Source organism: Gavialis gangeticus, unplaced genomic scaffold (genome assembly GCF_001723915.1).
Source record: "Gavialis gangeticus isolate Ggan-Ray unplaced genomic scaffold, GavGan_comp1, whole genome shotgun sequence".
Classification (NCBI taxonomy): Eukaryota; Metazoa; Chordata; order Crocodylia; family Gavialidae; genus Gavialis; species Gavialis gangeticus.
Genome location: NW_017728992.1, coordinates 1157991 through 1178097, shown reverse-complemented (window position 1 = coordinate 1178097; position 20107 = coordinate 1157991). Strand labels below are relative to the sequence as shown.

Sequence of the window (20107 nt, the reverse complement as noted above, 5' to 3'; positions counted from 1 at the left end):
AGGGTTGCGGGGGGGGGGGGGGAGGGAGGCAGGAGAGAGGAAGAGGGCCCTTTCTTCCTCAAGCATTTCTACCCGTTTCAGGAAATTAGAGGGAATCTAAACTTTCCTTCTGAAAAAAATTCCCTGGATCATCCTCCTCCTCTTCCTCAGACAGACAAAATTTCAGACCAAGTGCCCCCAAAAGGCAGTGATAAAAACTTTCTGATTATTCTTCTTACACTAAATCAAGAGGGTTCAAGGTGGAGGTTTTGTTACTAGGCTGTGGCCAGAAAGCACTTATCAGAATCCTGGCAGACAAGCTTCTTAGGGGTAGATGTTATATCTTATTAGACCAACCGAGTACAGTAGTTGGGAAAAAGTTCTTTGCAAGCTTTCAGGAACAAGCACACTTTTTCATGCATAGGGAGTCTCTGCTGTTCCAAGATCTCCAAGGTTGCAGCTGGCCCTCTTATCCCTATGGCCCTCCCCTACTAAGCTGCATAGGGCCCCCCCCACCATGCTACACCAGCACCTCTACATAACACAGGGTGCCCAGGAGCCTCCTGGTCATGCAAGCTACCCTACGGGGCAGGCACAGAGCGAGGAACCTGGAAGAGGAAAAGGGAATTGAGACACTCTGGCAGTAACAGAAGAGCAGTGTGGGGAAGAAGGGGAAGGGAGGAGGTGGCAGCTGCTAGGGGGCATGTGACCTACAGGCTACCAGCTGGAAAGCCCTGGGTTAGAGGATTCCTTCTCCTCAAATGACAGACCCTGACAGCTGGAGGTTCAGAAAAAGACATATTTCTTTTTTTCCTTCTGTAAATTTGTCCCATAGCAGAGATAAGCTGGTGTAGCTGCCTCCAGCCAGAAAGCGAAATTAAAATTTAGTGGTTTTCCTCCAAGGTGAAACCATCCCTTCCTGCTACTGACTGATGGTCTTGAACTGCCTCCAAAATTGTATACAGCAGAAACAGCATCATGCATCTGTAGACTTGATTAGAACTAAAAATTATTCTCTTTACTGTTCACAGTTCTGAGTTAAATTAATCTCCTTATTGAATCCCTCAAGAGACGATTCTTATAAGTCAGTGTAAGTCTACCAGTTTTTACCCTCAAAATACAATGCATGTTTTTTACACTTTCATCAAAAGTCACCTGAAGCTCCAAAATGCTATGAAGGACCTGCATTTCTAATAATTTGAAAAGCTTTAACTTCTCTCGACTAGAAAGCCTGGCTTTTGAGGTTTCAATAGCTAACTGTCTCATCCATTAACTCCCCGCTAATTTCTCATTCCGCACTACCTTCATAAAGTATGGACTAAGAACTTCTGAAAGTTTAAAATGTTGAAAAGGAATTGAAAATGTTAATTCTTACACCCAAAAGACAAGAACGTAAGTCATTAGCTCATTGGTCTCACCAATATCCAAAAGACAGAGCAAGGCGGTTAGCAGCTGGTTGCCCTCACCCCGAACATAGGGAGCTAGCTGGACACCTATATCTATGTCTGAGTGTCCAACGTAGCAGAATTTGCTTATGCATTTCTTCCACTTGCCTCTTGAAATGAATAGTGTTACCAGTTTTGGGTACAAATTATTACACTTCCCAAAGGGAGGAATCAATACTGAGACTGCAGAGATGAAAACGCTTAAATTGAGGCAAGGTGAATCAGAAGTTTAAGCCTAATTTTTACCGGGTACCAACCTGAAAGGACATTAGAAGAACATCATCTATAAATCTGATACCAATGAATACCAATATTGTCTATTTTGCTGATTTAACATATTGTTCTTTCAGTGGACAAAGAAATACACAATTTTAATCCTTAACTTTTACATAGTTATTAAGTAATATGAAGAAAAGAAAGTTACCATACTATGTGGAAGATAAGCAACTGGTTTTAGATTAATTCTAAAATTTAAAACATGTATGCTAGTAACAAGGGCAGGTTTACATACCAATACAAATCTCAGGTTAACATTTTCAGCTGAAATGCTTCCAAAGACATAACTAAACACTTAACTCACATTCTATACAAATTGAAATCCATAAGCTACAAAATGAATGTTACTGTCCTAAAATAAATTAGCTGCAACAAAAAACACTCAAAGTAATTCTTCTACCAAGAACTCAGAAAGACGACAGTAGGTCAGAATGTTTGTGACACTATCAGTTCACATGGAAATCTCTGGGTTTACTTTGTGAACCGTGTAATTTGTTTCTAAAGATATCACCTCTTCCACGAGTGTGGATATTTGCACACTTAACTGCTAATATTGAGCAGCACCCCATGGCACCCTTAAGAGGATTTCTCACCTGGGTCGAGAATCACTGTCCTAAGCCGTAAAAGGCATTCAGGAATCACTGTTCATTCCAAATGTCCCATACACAAGTGAAATGGTTAAAATCTGAGTCACCATGAAGTAGTTCTGGGTCCAAGGAAAATATTTCTCTCTCAATACAACAAGCTGTCAATGGACAACATTTTTTTTTTTTTAAAATCAGCCCTAATTTAACTGAAAGAGCTACCCACAGTTTGGAGTTAGAAATTTTCTGCTATCTTGAGCCAAGAAGCAACCTAGAAGAACGGAAACAGAGTGTGAACAAACATCCCTTTATATCCTGCTTGGGAGACATTAACAGAGTAAAGGAGATGTTGGTTTTGAAGCTGGCTTTCTAAATAATTAAAAATACTGACCTGGAAAGTAATTCTTTACTAAATCACAATCTTCTTAGGACTATTACATACAGTTCTAAACAGTGCAATCCCCACTGTTCTACAGTATCTGCTCTGTCTGGAACTTCGTTCTACTTGTCATACAAAATGGTGAAGTAACGTGCTTAAGTGCCGCACCCCAAAGATCCCCCCACCAGCAGTTGGTGCCCCCACTGGTACCACTGAAGCTTCCACCTAGGCAGAGCCCTTGGCTCCAGCATCATAAAGATTCACATCCCGCTTTTAGGATTGGCAGTGCTACACTCACTAGCACCATGACAAAATGGGCTTGGGGTCATGACTGACCACAAGATAAACATGAGCCACAAATGCGATGCCGCAACCGGCAAAGCAAACAAAACCGTGGCTTGTATCTATGGATGCATCTCAAGCAAGACCCAGAAAATCTTATTCCTGCTGTTTTTGGCCTTGGTGAGGCCATAGCTGGAGTACTGCATCCAGTTCTGGGCTCTGCACTTCAGGAAGGATGTGGAGAATCTTGAGAGTCCAGAGGACAGCCACATGCATGATCAGAGGACAAGAGAATGAGTCCTATGAGGAAAGGCTGAGAGGCATGAGACTCTTCAGCCTGGAAAAGAGAAGGGTCAGGGGCGACTTGGTGGCAGCCTATATTGGGGGTAAGTATATTATGGGTGTTCATCAAGAACTGGGGGAATATCTGTTCACCAGGACACCCCAAGGGAAAACAAGGTCTAATGGTCACAAACTCTGGGAAGACCGTTTTAAGGCTGGACATAAGAAAAAATTCTTTACTGTCTAAGTCCCCAGAGTCTGGAATAGACTCCCCAAAGACGTGGTGCAAGCACCTACTCTGGATGCCTTTAAAACTCACGTGGATGCTTATCTTGCTGGGATCATCTGACACCAGCGGATTTCCTGCCCCTTGGGCAGGGAGCTGGACCTGATGATCTTGTGAGGTCCCTTCCAGCCCCAGAGTGTATGAAATCTATGCAGAGGGGAATGATTATTGCAACCATATGGATACTACCAACCAACCAACCAACCACCAGCAAAAGTTTGAGAATACATGAACCTACTACAGAATCTGCCAAAGTATGGTTACTTAACGAAGTCAAATGGTAATGATATGGCAAATGCACCAGTTCCAGAGATACAAAACTTCCTGGCATAGACTGATACACACACATGAACAATAAAATACCGTGGTGTCATTGGTAATGATTTGGACAGTCACCTCTATCAGTATTGAAAGGAACTCTGCGCAGACCTAACTGATAATTCCCAATTCTAGAACATTTTAAAATTTAAGTGAACTGGCTAAAGGGCTCTACATAAATTCTGTATCAGAGATTGAACACTGCTGCCCCCAGTATCTTGGGTGGCAGTGAAGAAAGAGGACTGCCATCCCATGCATACCTTTTGCTATCTTGTAAGAGTGTAAACAAGACTTCAGGAAGCCCCGCACCTTCATACCAAGACAATGTTTGCCGAGTAGATACAGATTTTAACCAAACTTCCATGCAACAGTTAAGTCCAGCATGCTGTATTATTTGCCCTGAACAGCTGAAAACTCAAAAATAGGAGATCTAACGATAATTCCTAGAAAGTTTATGTAATAAAAACAAATTTATTTGTATGTAAACAAAAAAACCCAACAAAGTACACGGATTTGTCAAGAATGAGTTGTAATGAACTAGCCTAATTTTCTTTTGACAGAGTACTAGGCCTAGATTAAAAAACAAGACAAAGTGCAAAATTATAGTAGTTGATATACTTATGAATTTAGTAAGGCTTTTGACAATGTTCTACCCTTGTAAAATGAAATAGAGCAGTGTTTCTTAACCCATGGGTTGTTACCCAAAAGTGGGTCGCAAAAATGTATGAAAGGGCTGTGAACAAACTTTAAAAATGGAGCAAACTTTAAAGGAAAAAGCATGGGAAACCGTGGATTTTACTCTGCAGGCAGGCAAACTTCCAGCTTGTAAGGGGCTGGTTGGGCCCCCCCCCCCACCCCACACACTGTGGGGCTGGGGCCAGTGGGTCAGGAGTGAGGGGCACTGGGTTGGGACTAGCCATAAATGTGTACAAATGGGTCCTGGTACAAGAAAAGGTTGAGAACCACTGAATTAGAGAATTATGGCCTACAGAATACTATGCTAAAGTAAGCATAAAATTAGCTGGAAAACCACAGTAAGATACTAGTGGCTTATACTGATGATATAGACCAGTGGTATTCAATTTCTGGTCTGCAGGCTAAGGGTCTGCTCACACAGTGGAAGCTAGGAACAGTCCTCAAGGAGGACTATACAACAGTGGTCCACACTTGTAGGGAAATAATTAGGAAAGCTAAGGTGGCAACCGAGTTTAAGTTAGCCGAGGGAGTCAAGGACAATAAGAAGTCCCTCTTTAGGTATTTAGGGAGCAGAAGGAAAACAAATAGAAGTGAGGGACCCCTGCTTAACACCTTGGGACAGCTGATAATGGACACTGAGGAAAAAAAAAAATCTCCTGAATGCCCACTTTGCTTCAGTATATCACTGGACCAAGGGGAAAGACAAGTGAGATAAGGATCACGGGGGGCATGGTGGAAAGGATAGCCTTCCCACTGTGGATGCTGAACTGGTGTGAAACCAACTAGAAAAGCCAGATATCTGTAAGTTAGCAGGACCAGATGGACTTCACCCGAGAGTACTGATGGAGCTAGCTGAGATCATTGCAGAACTCCAGACAAACAAACCTCTTTCAGAAATCATGGAACACAGGGGAGATCCCTGAGGATTGGAAGAGGGCCAACACTGTGCCCATCTTCAAGAAAGGGAAGATGGAGGACCCAGGCAACTATAGGCCAATCAGCCTAACCTCCATCCCAGGGAAAATCCTGGAAAAACTCATTAAAGAATCTATATGTGATACACTCATTGAGGGAAAGATTCTGAATGACAGCCAACAAGGTTTCATTGCGGGAAGGTCTCGTCTTACCAATCTTATCTCCTTCTATGAACAGGTCTCTCGCCACCTAGACATGGGAAAAAAGGTCGACATCATATACCAAGACTTCCAAAAGGCTTTTGATCTAGTATCCCATGATATTGTTGTGGAAAAATTGGAAGATTGTGGACTTAACCGCTCAACAGTGCAGTGGGTGGAAAACTGGCTGCACAGTAGGACCCAGAGAGTACGGCTGTGTGAAGCTGCAGGTGGCGATTCGATGCAGAGGAGATTCAGCGCAATCTGGTGGCCAAATCTCCAAATCGAATTAGGGGACCAATTTAAAGGTCCAAATCAATTCAAAGCTCTCCAAGTCTTCAGAAAATATTCAAAGATCTTTGATGATTCAGGCAGTCCCCGGTGGCTGCAGCAGGAAACCCTCAGGGGTCCGTGCTTTTCAACATCTTTATCAGTGATTTGGATGTGGGGATGAAAAGCTCTCTGGCCAAGTTTGTGGATGACACCAAGTTATGGGGGAGCGTGGTCATGCCACAAGATAGGTTGCAGATACAGGAGGACCTGGATAGGCTGGAGAGTTGGGCGGACGAGAACCAGATGAAGTTCAACACTCAGAAGTTTAGTGTAAGGTGCTCCATCTGGGGGCAAACAGTCCCCAACATATCTACAGGCTTGGTGGCAACAATCTGACTTGCACCATGGCCGAAAAGGACCTAGGGATAGTGATTGATCATCACATGCCCATGAGCCAGCAGTGCGATGCTTTGGCCAGCAGGGTAAACAACACGCTGGTATGCATTAACTGTTGCATCTCATGCAAAACTAAGGAAGTGATACTCCCACTGTACACCACACGGCTAAGACCACAGCTGGAGTACTGCATCCAGTTCTGGGTGCCACACTAAAACAAGGACATAGAAAAACTTGAGAGGGTCCAGAGAACAGCCACCCATATGATCAGGGACTTGCAAGACAAGCCATACGAGGAGAGGCTGAGGGACTTGGGCCTCTTCAGCATACAGAAGAGAAGGCTGAGAGGGGACTTTGTAGCGGCTTACTGCTACATCAGGGAAGTACATCAAGAACTCTGCGAATACCTGTTCACCAGGGCACCCCTGGGGAAGATGACCAGGAGCAATGGATACAAACTCTGGAGGGCTGCTTCAGGATCAATTCCAGGAAAAACTCCTTCAGAGTCAGCATGTCCAGGCTGTAGAATAAACTCCCTCCAGTGGTGTTGCAGTCACCTACCCCAGAAATCTTCAAAAGGAGACTGGACAGTCACCTCGCTGGGGTCACTTGACTCTAGTTGTCTTTTCCTGGCTAGTGGAGGGGAACTGGACAGGACCTGATGATGGAGGGGGACCTGACTACAAGGTCCCTTCCAGCCCCTAACAATTTATGAATTTAATGTGCCACTGTTCTACCACCAAAATTCTGGACCTGTGAGGAACCCTGGGGGCTGGATGATATCATGTTATGCCCAAATCCAGCACAAAAGGGCTGGGCTGGCAGACAAGGTCACTCCACAACGTCCTCCAGTTTGGGATACCACATTTCAAGGAAGTTTCATAGATTCATAGGGCTGGAAGGGACCTCACAAGATCATTGGGTCTCATCCCCCTGCACAGGGCAGGAGACTGCTGAGGTCAGATGACCCCAGAAAGGTGCATGTCACAACATTTTTTAAAGATTTCCAGGGTAGGCAACTATATCACCTCTGGGGGGGCTCTGTTCTAGATGCTAGGCACTTGAGTTGTAAAGACATTTTTCCTTATGCCCAATCCAACACAATCTTTAAATCAGTTTGTGTCCATTGTTTCTTGCTTTCCCCTGGGGTGCCTTGGTGAACAGATGTTCCCCCAGGCCCTGATGTACACCCTTTATATACTTATAGGCTGCCACCAAGTCTCTTCTAAGACTTCATTTCTCCAGGCTGAACAGTCCTATGTCTTTCAGCCTCTCCTCATATAACCTGCTCTCCAGACCTCTAATTATGTATGTGACCCTCCTTTGGCCTCTCTCAAGCTTCGCCATATCCTTCCTAAAGTGCGGCGCCCAGAACTGGATGCAGTACTCCAGCTGAGGTCTCACCACAACTGAGTTGAGCAGGAAGATGATGACATCTTTAGCCTTACTCGTCATGCCTCACCAGATGCATGCCAGTGTTTGATTCGCTCTGCCAGCTACAGCATCGCATTGGTGGCTTATGTTCATTCTGTGGTCTATCAGGATCCCCAGGTCTCTTTCAGTAGTGGTGCTGGCAAGCGTAGCATTGTCAAGCCTGTAAGCGTACTGTGGATTTGTTCCTCCCCAGATGGGGCACTTTACATTTCTCCATGCTAAACATCATCAGGTTATGATCTGCCCACCCTCACAAGCCTGTCCATGTCAGCCTGTATCCCAAGTCTGTCCTCAAATGTGACCGCACTCCTCCATAATTTGGTGTAATCTGAGAACTTTGCCAGTACACTTTTAACACCCGAATCCACTGATGAACACGATGAAAAGCACTGGTCCAGGTACTAAACCCTGGTCATCTTAGTTCTGTCTATTAATACGCTCTGGGTCCTACCTCAGAGCCAGTTACTTAGCCACTGGACCATAAAATTAGTCAAGGCCGCATTCCCAATTTTACCATGAGGACATCATGGGAGACCAAGTCCAAAGCCTTTTTGAAGTCAAAGTATATGACAACAACCTCATTTCCCTTATCCAGGTGGCAAGTTACCTGATCAGAGAATGAAACGAGGTTGGTCAAGCATGACCTGCCTGCAGTGAAGCCATGTTGGCTGTCCTTTAGAATACTGCTTTCTGTCAGCCTATCAGTAATGGATTCTTTGATAACTTTTTCCAGGATTTTACCAGGGATTGAGGTCAAACCACCTGGCCTGTAATTCCCTGGGTCCTCCTTTTTCCCCTTCCTGAAGATATACAGAGACAAAGTATTCCTTTGGGAGTTTGGTTTTCTCCTGAGTATCAGTTATCAGCTGTCCCATTTTGTTCATCGGGGCCCTATGCTTCCCTTATTTTTTTTCTGACTTCCTACATATCTAAAGAAGGACTTTTTAGTGATTCTGGTTGACAATCTGAATTTGGTTTCTGCCTCTGCTTTTCTAATTCACTCTCTACAGGTGCAGGCTATTACACTGTACTCCTGCTTAGTGGTAATTCCTGACTTCTATCCCTTTCATACACTTTTCTTTTCAATATCAGGAGGCCCATGACTTTCCTTATTGAGCCAAGTGGGTCTCCCAGCCCTTTTGCTGCCTTTCTTACGAAAAGGAATGGACTTCCTTTGTGCTCCAAGGATTGCATCCTTGATGAATGACCACTCTTCTTGTACTCCCTTCCCCACTGAATCATCTCTGACAGTTGAAGATCATCTCTGACATATTCCAAAGAAGAGAAGCAAAAGTGATCAGAGATGTAGAAAACAAAACATCTTTTTTCTCCCCCCAGTCTTTCCTCATGGTTTTAGTCTAGAGAAGACTAAGAGAAGACATGGTGACAAGTCTTCAAATCCACAAAAGATTACAGAAAAATGAAGAATAATAATCTCTCTCTACTGACAACAGGACAGGTAATGGGCTTAAACTCCAAAGGGAAGATGAGAAGCTAGGAAAAAGCTTTCAACTGTAAGGATATTTAAGCACTGGAATAAACCAAGGATGTTGTGGAATCTATCATTGGAGGCTTTTAAGAATGAGACACAAATGTCAGTAAAAATGTAGGTACAATTAATACTGCCTCAGAACAGGGAGGAAGGACGGAGGACCTTTTACACTCCAGTGCATCCCTGTGGGTTATGTCTTGTGGTCAATCAACTTTTCCTGCTGTTGAATCTAGCCACTTATACCTGTCTAGGCACTAACAGTCTTCTTGATGTCACAGGAAGCAAAAGCTGAAGTATCTGATGAACCGAGTTGGTCACAAAGAACTAAATCTTATTCCACATATTTAGCATCTAAGGGTGATAGTATTCTAGCCTGCTTAAGTTCCTGAAAAACTGTCAATGTAACTCAGGCAGCCAACAGAGTTTTCTACACATTTTGACACTCTCTTCAGTAACTAAGCATGTCAAATAAAAGGCTTTAGTTCGAAACTTCCAAAATGAATATGAATAGTAGGACCTGCTGAGCACAGCAAGCCACATCTTTAAAATTACTACAATTCTAAATCTTCTGTAAAGTTCTTTTGATACACCTTCTAAAGGATATTAGAAAACTACAGTAAGAGCAGGAGAATGATTCTCAATCATCAACTTTTAAACACTCTGAGGGAGTGTGGATGAGATAATATAATATTCTTAAAAGTATATTAATTCTTAGGAAGAAAGAACCACGAGTCAAGACGATAAGAAAAATTGAAGTGGGAGGAAGTTACAGAATAAAAACAAGCAATTCCTTAATTTTACTGTATCTGTGATGCAGTGGCCACATTTGACTGCCTATGTATTGTCACTTTAAAAAAAAGAGAATAGCTTCCCTAAATGTTTCTATGTATTTGCATTTTTTGAAGTCTACTTAATGCAACCAGAAGATTTAAGTGACATTTTTATTAAGATATTGACAAGACCCTCCTGAAAGTGACTGTAATCTCTAGCCCAGCTCCCAACCTGCTGCTGTGGGCTTGGGCCCAGGGGACGGGGCCAGCTCCCTGGCATGGCGCACACTCCTGGAGGAGCAGGGGGAACCCGCACCCCCTGCCCAGATCTGTGCATGGGGCGGGGGTGGCTGCAGACAGTAAGAGCAGCAGTGTGGGGTTGCACCCCTCAAAGCTACCACACGTGCGGGGGGGCGTGTTGCCAGGGAGCCACACCGAAAATGAGCTGCCTGTGGTCCCATCCCACTCCCTGCTGATGCCCCAGGCCTACCAAAATTCCTCCCCCCCACCCCAACCCCACCACTAACCTGCAGGAGTTGCTCTCCAATCTGCCTGGGGCCATGCGCATGCACATGACGCTCACTGCCTGACCACCCTTCTCCCCCTCCCTCACAGCCCCCTGCAAGCTAGAACTCTACTAGCCTGCAGAGGATTGCTCACAAAACTGCAAAATCCCTAGGCTTCTCTGGTAAAATGATCCCAAAAACTGAAAATTGTGATTCTAACATGAGCGACTTTTACACGTAATATACAAATGGTTTTGGTGTTCCCATATCGATTCAAGTAAGTGGCTGATTCTATTAACCAGAGAGCCTATAAAGCAAAATCCATTGTATCATTTCAAAATTTGTATTTGAGCAAAGTCAGCTAAGGAAAGTTTCCACATAACAAATACTGCAGAAAATGTGAAATAAGACGACGACATTTTACTACTATCTGGTCACTTACTATTAATCAGTAACTGTTGCAGCATTTTAATGAGGTACATATTTGGTAAACTTGATAATTTAAAAACAAATCACCTTTTCAATAAAACAAAGTTTAAATAGCAGATTCTGATTTTTTATTTAAACTGCCTTTAAATTATAAACATTTCCACCACCACTATTCCCTGCTAATATTTATAAGGGTCTTTTTAAGAAAGAAACCGGATAGGACTAAGGAGCAAACTGTTCATTGTGTAAGAAAAGTAAGTGACCCTGAACCTGTCAGGCAAACAGAATATGTACAATATCCTGTCAAATTCAGAAGGTAAACAGACAACGTAAAACTTTAACCCTAATTTTAACTAAAGACATTTCAGAAAAAGGATTCCCCCCTCCAAAAGGCATCTATTCAAGCTGTTCTTTTCAAGATGAGATGCAGAATGCCTGCTCCAACTATTCGAAACCGACAGAGAGATCAAGTCTTCTCTTGGAACAAAAGAACATATTTCTCCTTTGTTCTGTTGAACCTAGTTAGTCCTATAGAATCCCTTCAAATAATTTTTTGAAAGCCGATCTCTTGAAAGGTGTTAATAGGCTTACTGCAACAGTAAAATTAATGAAAACATGAGTCCACAATGAAGATATCAAATGCAAGACATCTGATGCACTAAAGAAAAACTGGTGCACTGAAGGAAAATAAAAATTAGTTACTTTGAAAAATTAGTTACTTCCTCTTTTGTTTACAAGTTTTCACATCTCACAACCTTTGCCCTGAAGAACTGACTTGTGTTTAAACTTTTCTGGTCTATACTTCTCTTTTCAAGAGTTTTTAGTCTTTTATAGAAATGTGATGTTCTACACTTCCCATAAAACAGGGCATGGTGCTTTCAATAAATCAGCAGGGTACTAATTATGAAATTAAACGGACGAAAACATTTCCATGCTTACTTTAAAAAAAGGTCTGAGAAATCTCTCTCCTCTAGAGCCACTGGACATCTATACATGTGCTCCAGGATTGGGGGTAGGGGGGGTCTTTAATTAGAGGGGCTCTAAGCATTGTCACAGGTCCCAGCCCTCCAGTGTATTCAGCAGCCCATGTTTCAAAATGGCGGCAGGGGCGCTTTAACTAAAGCTCATTTGACAAGCTTTCAAAATGGTGGCAGGGGCATTTTAAACACGGGGACGCTGAATACACTCGATGTGGAGGCTACTGGAGTGCACAGTCTGCTGTGACGTGCAATTAATCGAGTCTACTGCTACATGTGCTAATTAGCATGCATCAGAACAGAGGTTTGCCACATGTATAGGTGCCCACTGATACCTGACCTGGGCCACAATGGGCCTAAAAGAAAGAGCATTCGGGGAAAAAGGAAACATACACGGGCTACAAGTCCTACCTTTGCTCTGACATGCACTAGGTAAAGACATGCCTCATCATAAAAGCTGTGTCATATTTAGAGTACTTTCTTCCTCCTTTATTACCGACCTTTTCTGCAGGTTTACAGCCATTTGGATGGTCCACTAGCACAGGCAGTGGTAGGTATTAAAACTGGAATGTTGCACTGTTGTAGAGAGCTGGTGGCAGGAACCATAAAATGGCAGACTGGACTAGGCTGCTCTGACATAAGTGCAGAAGATGTGAAAGAAGAGATTTCCATCCACAAGCCTTTTAGGCTGCCCTAAAGGAAAAACAAAAATCAAGTTAAGCTCCGAGTTCTAGCTTTAAAATTGAGAGTACTTTAAGATCTAGCAATCCAAAGTTCTGAGCAGCAACCTTCACTGCCTCCCTCTAACCGCAGCGTAAACTGAGTCTATTTAAAATGCTACGACCAGACTCAAAGGGATGTGACAAATGCCACCAAATTTTTTCACCCCAAATTGATTTGCAGAGCAGCACTGAGAAAGCAAATATCTGAGCTGCACAACATGTCTATACTTCTATCCAATCATGAAGTCACCCCAGTTTACTGCTCTAGTTACAGGCTCTAAAACATTTTCTATCATAGCCTTATTATTCACTTATTCAGTCCTAAAGACAACTCTTCTGGAAAGCTAAAAACTTTTCCATACTTGATTTAAGTTGACACAAGTGTAAGTAAGTTCTGAATGACATAGCTAAATATGTTCAACCGTTTTTGAAAGCTTTCACAATTCAATTTAAAAAGTACCAAAAAAAGAAAGAAAAGCCAGCAAAACAATAAAAAGGTTACCTCCCCAAGATTTTGTTTGCACTCCCCACCTGCTCTACCTTCTCTGTACACATTACTCTTTTCAACCTGATGATAAACATTTTCAATTTCTTGCTGTAAGTGAACTAAACAAAATCCATATTGTACTGATTTAGCATCAGACAGAAGGAACTTGGAGCTGTGAATTATGAATCCTTCCATTTTTACTACAGTGTCAACTTATCTACACGTACTATCTTCAATACAGTGTGGACATACTAATTTATAAAAAACAATTACTCTATTTTGTTATTAATCTGGTGTTTTGGCAGGGTTTTGGGGTTTTTTTACCTGGAAAAAAAATAATGTATAAAAAAATTCCAAATGGAGAAGCCAATAATAAACATGCACAAATCAGCATATAGAAGTTACAGCCACTTGCTAAAGGAAGCTAAAAGGTGTTGGTGAAAATGGGTTTATCCATTGAAGGTTAATGTCATGATAAAGATTTCAAAGTATCCAAGTAAGTAGCAAATAACCTAAAGAACAAGCTAAAGAATCCAACAACCTAAATACTCCAAAGATAGTAATCATCACATGTCTACTGTTACTTGCAACTATGCTAACATTTTCCTACCACAAGGGGGGGGAAGGAGGGAGAGGTGAATCATTCAGTGAACAGCTTGATTCAGTATTTGAGAAGCATGGTTATATCTTGATAAGCTACCAATGAAAAACAAGTGTTATACTTTTTTAGTCTTTTAGGACTCTTAACTGGAACTAAGTTTAAAAATTGACCAAATACCTCACACAATTGTTAATTTTCAATAAGGCTTGCAAAAATGGAGACATTTCAGAAGATGAAAAAAAACTATAATTTTGGTAATATTCAAAGAGATGAAAAGAAATAACACAAGGATCCATGCATCAGTTAGCCTGCCATCAATCCTGAAAGTAAAGTAAAAAAGAAAAGGTAATATGGAATGCATATCCATCAAAAATTAGAGATGGTACATAATAGCAATAAACATGGTCCTAAGGAAGAAAGGACTGTCCAAAGATGTATGACATTGTTTTTGATTATAATGACAAATCTGGTTGCTAACTACACTGACATAATGAAGATGTCTCCAAAATAATGTCATAGATATGACATCTTAATACTTCTAAAAAAAGTATTTGGCATGTCCTGTATTACCTAACTCTTCCACTTACATTTTGTTCCAGTATATTTAAAGCACTTTACAAATGTGGTATCATGTCCAGTTTTATATATGGGGAAAACCAGCACAGAGATGAAGTGATCAAACAAGATCACTCACCAGGCCACGACAAAGGTAGGAACAGAATCTCAGCGTTCCTAGTCTCAGTGCAATATTTTAGTTTAGTCACTAAGAAAACTGCCTTAGGTTTCAGAGAACACAAAAGCCAAGAACAGTGAAATACCCAAGAGAGACACAACTAGTAGAACTCTGAAGAGCTCAACAAATACTATTCAATTTCTGTCAAAACAGTGGAAGAGGATATAAAGATACATTTATGGTAAAATATGTAATCAAATTGGAAGAGAAGTAAACAATGGACTAGACAGTACAGCAGGCAGTACCTGGATCTTTGCTTACACAGACAGTCCCCAGCTGATTAGTATGATAGGCTCTTGTAAATAACATGGATTTTAACATGGCAAAAACAAGGTCATGCATCTAGGAACAAAGAATTAAAGTAATATTTAATGGGAGATTGTGCCCTAGAAGAACAGTGGATTTTTTTTGTTACTACTGTTAATTTTAAATAAGACTTCAGTTGGTCATGACAGAATACCAAAAGCTCCCCCAACACAACACTGTTGGTAAAAGCACAAATGCAAGCCTCAAAAATAAATATGAGAATGTTATGTGGATATTTTAAGAAAGTAGAAAAGGTATATGATCCAAGACTCAGATAATGAAACAGGCAAATTTAATCAGAAATATAATAGTTCTTGAAAAAATGAATTTGGGTAATCAATCCTTGGAAGAATTCACCTAGTGATGTGAGTGTGTGTGCGTGTGCGCGCACACACACACACGTTCAAACAGAAGCCGAGGGAAAAATAGGGTGGCCACTGATGCATTCCCAGAAAACAGGACACCCCTTTGGTGAAGGGCAGGACCACTGCCCCCTTTGGCCAATCAGCAATGAGGGGCAGTGCCACCAGTAAAAGGCCACCTCCCTCCCCCCCTGGCTGGCTGGCTGGCTCAGAACCCTGCTCCTCCTGACTGTGCACTAGCCCGCCTCTAGCCACAGCCAACAGAATCATGAAGACAAGTGACTGAGACGTATTTTCACCAATTATCTGAAAAATAGGACTTTTTGCAGTCCATTTCTCATTCAGAAACAGACAGGGAACAAAGGATTTTAAAACAGGATGGTCTAGTCTAGTGTAAAACAGGATCAAGGGCCACGCTAGGTAGAAAGTTCCAGGCAAGGTTCTTTAGTGGACATGTCACACACATGACACTTACCTATTCTTAAATTTATACAGACGCGGTGCAGAAACCTGACAATATGATTTGGTTAATGTTGTGTACACAAATGTACTAACAACTAAGCTAGATTTCTCTTAGAAAATGTCACATTTTTCCAGGGAGATTTTATCTATGCATCACAAGGTATTACTTTGCTTTAAGTATTAGTTGCATCATTCATATGCACATACCATATTCCACCCAGCTTGGAGACTTTTGGTTAACAGAATCAGCGTGGCATGGTACCCCTATGATTTACACCAAGGCAATAAATAGCAGAGTGAAAAGGTAGCTCAGTTTACTTTCAACTACAGAATACCAGGTCACAGAACTTTAAGTAGAAGGGGTGTATGGCACGAAGTGGTTTCCATTGTTTTTAGCCTTAAGGCATCCCTCCATATCTTTTGAAACTTTAGAAACTTCCAAGCTGAGAATCACTGAGCTAAAAATCTAAAAACAGAAAAACTATGAAAGGGTGCCTTCAGGCTAAAAATAAGTAGGGAACCACTGATCTAACCAAATGAGGGCAGAACCACCGACCTAACCAGATGAGAGGCAGGACCTCACCTCACTGTGCCCTGCTTTTTCTAAAGTTTGCCCCCTCCCCACTGCTGGTTTGCACTCAAGAGGGCAAATACAGCTCCTGCTGGGGCAGCTGCTCCTTCAGGGACTTGCACACGAACAACTTGAGGCACATCGCTCCTGCTGACCATGAGAGCAAAGGGACAAGCCGGGCTGCGAAATGCAGTCTCACATCCACCCATCCAGTAAAGCATACTGCCATGAGCGTAGGAGTGGCCAGGGGGACAAAGGCAAGGAGCAGCCATGGGTGCCACTTGTCTGCAGGAGGCTGGTATGAGGAGCTTGCCCCTGAAACAGGGGCCAGGTTCTGTGGCACTAATGGAAAGTACTGCAGTTGAGAACCATTGCTAGACAACACTTCCAGGAAGCGTCAGTGACTGTAAAGTTAGTAACTTCTTCACGTAACCTTCAGGATACATGCTTCACTTTTCACATTGCATCTGAGAAAGGTAATGCTAGTCTGAAAACATACACTAAAAGATGTAATACTTGGTCTCCAAGTCATTATTCAAAGAATTGTTTCTGCTCATCTTGCCCACTACACTGTTATACAGGCAGCATACCTACATTGAGAGAACAGGATTGGACATCCAACTGCTTTGCAGAAGAAATATCTTGTTTCACTTGGTTTACTATAGAAGTCGTATTCATCATTCTCTATACTAAGCAGCCTGGAATGCATTGCTAGAAATATATGTACTATTCTGAGTTACAGCACACACTGATGTACACCTGATCCTATCTATCGAGTTCAGAAGAATATTAAATTTGGTTAATTCTTGATAACTTAAGATTTACAAAAGATAACACAAGAATTTTAAAACTGCACGAACAGAACAAGAGGTTTCCCAGTGGCCTGAATTCAGAAAAGATGCTGCTCTTTTTCAAGGCAGAAGCAGTCGAGAGAAACAGAAATAATGGCAATGCATCCTGCCCTTTAATTTCCTTGATGTAGCCCATCAAGTACTCCAAGACTCATGTGCAGTGTGCAGCTACACTGGCCAGAAGACTGAGCTAAAGACATAAAAATCACACACATGCCAATAATGAACTATGCAAAAGGACAATCACTTCAAGCTTTTTAAAAATGATGTGCTACATTAGATTTAAAGCAGTAGCATGATGTCATTTTCAAGACAAAAAAAAAATAACAAATCAAGAAATATTTACAATTCAGTTAATAATACATTTCACACTGATACTGCTCACTGGAAAAGACTAACTTATGCTGCCTTTGGTTACACAATTCAAATGAAAAGCCTATTTCCATAAGAGCTGAGCTTCTGCAAAGCATACTGCATGGCAAAGCATACTGGGTGGCAGTGAACAGCTTCTGAAGCCATTCCCCCCTTCCCCTGAGCCTTCCGGTCCAGGCCCGTTCCTCCCTCCCTCCACACTCCGGCTCCACCCAGCCCACATCCACCTGCCTTTCCTTCCCCTTCCCTCCCAGCTGTTGGCAGGTCCCAGCTCCAGCAACAACAGCGGGGTGCTGTCACCATGCTCCTTTCCCTTCCTCTTGCTCCCCCCTTACTCCCTGCCAGCTTTTGTTGGGGCCCAGTGGTGGTGGGGTGGCAGCAGCGCACTCCCTGCCATCATTGTGGGTGGTGACAAAGTCAAGCGTCCAGTCCCACCCGCACTTCTCAATCAGTCAGGGGAGGGTGCAAATGGGCCCGCTTCAGGTCCAGGGCCGATTTCCACCCCCCACAACCTTCAGGGCGGTCGTCAGAGTGCACCAACAGAATTGGCAGTGGGGCACCACTACTGTGCTACACCCTCCCCCTCCCTGCCAGCTTTTGTCAGGGCTTGGCAGCTCTGCTCCCTCGTGTCCAGCCCCGTCCCCACCCCAACTTCTCCGATTGGGGGAGGGGGGAAGAGGGGCTACTCCCTTCCTCCCCCACTGCTCCATCCCCTGTGTCCCCACCATCATGGTAGCGCTCCACCGCTCCATCTCCTGTCCAAACGCACTTGGAGCACTCTGATTGGTTGTTTCAGTCAGCCAATCAGAGCGCAAATGAAGTACAACAGACAGGCAGGCAGACTAAGGCTTTTATAATATTAGAGTGTGTTTTACAGAGAGACGTAGCTAGCCATTGTAGTCTGAAGTGAGAAAAAAGACAGTGCAGGTAGACAGCTTAGAGCAACTGGTTCAGAGGCCTAGGCTTTCATAAGCAACAACCTACAAAAGTGTATGCTCTTTGAACAAGGTAATCTGCCACTCTGCCTTCCTTTCAAAACGTTTCATTTAATGCGCTTAATAGATTATTTGCCTGAAGTAGATTTTACTGCTTTTTCCTAAGAAGTTCATCATGATATACACTAGCACCTATCCATGAAAATGAAAGAGAAGGGGAACACAAAGGGGAAGCTGGGTGACAGTGATCATGAACTGATCACCTTCACCATCTGCCGTAAAGCTGGCAAGTCAGTCAGTTGTACAGAAGTCCTTGACTTCAGGAAAGCTGACTCTGACAAGCTCAGGAGGCTCATCAGAGAGGCCCTAAAAGGCCACAACCCAATGGAGAGGGGCGTTCAGGACAAGTGGTTGCTCCACAAGGGAGCAATCCTGGATGTGCAAGCAAAGTCCATCCCGTCTCATAGGAAAAGCAGCAGAAGGGCACAGCAGCCCCCTTGACTCTCCAGGGAACTGGTGGACCTCCTGTGTCTTAAAAGGAGGACTTATAAAGGATGGAGGACTGGAACCGCCACCAAGGAGGAATACTCTGCTTTAGTCCGGACTTGCAGAGAGTAAATCAGGAAAGCCAAGGCTGCGATGGAACTCCAGCTAGCTACAAATATCAAGGAAAATAAAAAGTCCTTTTTTAGATATGTGGGGAGCCGGAGGAAAAGCAGGGGCAACACTGGACCCCTGCTAAACCAGATGGAGCAACTGACAACTGACGCCCAGGAAAAAGCAACCTTGCTAAATGGGTACTTTGCGTCAGTTTTTCATCAGCCCCATGGGACAGCCCTGCCCACTATGGGTCAGGGAGGCCCGGGTGAGGGAGATTCCTTGCCCTCCATCAAACCTGACCTCATGAAGAAACACCAACAGGCTGGATACCTTCAAGTCAGCCGGCCCTAATGAGTTACACCCAAGGGTACTCAGGGAGCTGGCAAACATCATAGCTCAGCCCCTGAGAGTTCTTGGCACTCTGGTGAAGTGCTCGATGACTGGAAGAGGGCCAATGTTGTACCTGTCTTCAAGAAAGGGAGGAAAGTAGATCTGGCAAACTACAGGCCCATCAACCTGACCTCTATCCTAGGGAAGTTCTTGGAAAAGATTATCAAGGAGGCCATCCTTAACAGACTAGCTGAAGGCAATATCCTGAGGGATACGCAGCATAGGTTTGTTGTGGGTAGGTCTTGCTTGACCAATCTCATTTCCTTTTATGACCGGGTGACTTATCACCTGGACAAGGGGGAAGAGATCAACATTGTATACCTTGACCTGGTATCCCACAATCACCTCTTGGCTAAACTGGCTAACTGTGGCCTTGATGTCACCACGATCCACTGGCTGGGGAACTGGCTCCGCGGTAGGACCCAGAGGGTGGTGGTTGACAGGAGTCAATCTTCTTGGTGCACTGTGACCAGTGGGGTCCCACAAGGCTCTGCCCTAGGGCCTATACTGTTTAACATCTTCATCAATGTTGTGGACGTTGGTGTCAGAAGCGGACTGGCCAAGTTCGTAGATGACACCGAACTCTGGGGTACAGCATCCACACCGGAGGACAGGAGGGTGATCCAGGCAGATCTTTACAGACTCATGAAGTGGGCGGACGAGAACCTGACGGTGTTCAGCACCGAAAAATGCAAGGCTCTCCACCTTGGGAAGAAAACCTGCACCATACTTATAGGCTCGACAGTGCTACACTGGTTAGCACTACAAATGAAAGGGACTTTGGGGTCATGGTTGA

The 20107-nt window shown here is 43.3% G+C and overlaps 1 protein-coding gene across 1 annotated transcript in view; it reads right to left on the bottom strand.

Annotated features, from left to right (window-relative positions):
* The window catches only part of GALNT1 (polypeptide N-acetylgalactosaminyltransferase 1), a 264061-nt gene that overhangs the window by 192425 nt on the left and 51529 nt on the right, over positions 1-20107 (bottom strand). Inside the window, exon 2 of the mRNA XM_019520618.1 lies at positions 12420-12612. The gene's annotated coding sequence lies outside the window, so the exon portion shown is untranslated. The remainder of the gene's footprint in view (positions 1-12419; positions 12613-20107) is intronic.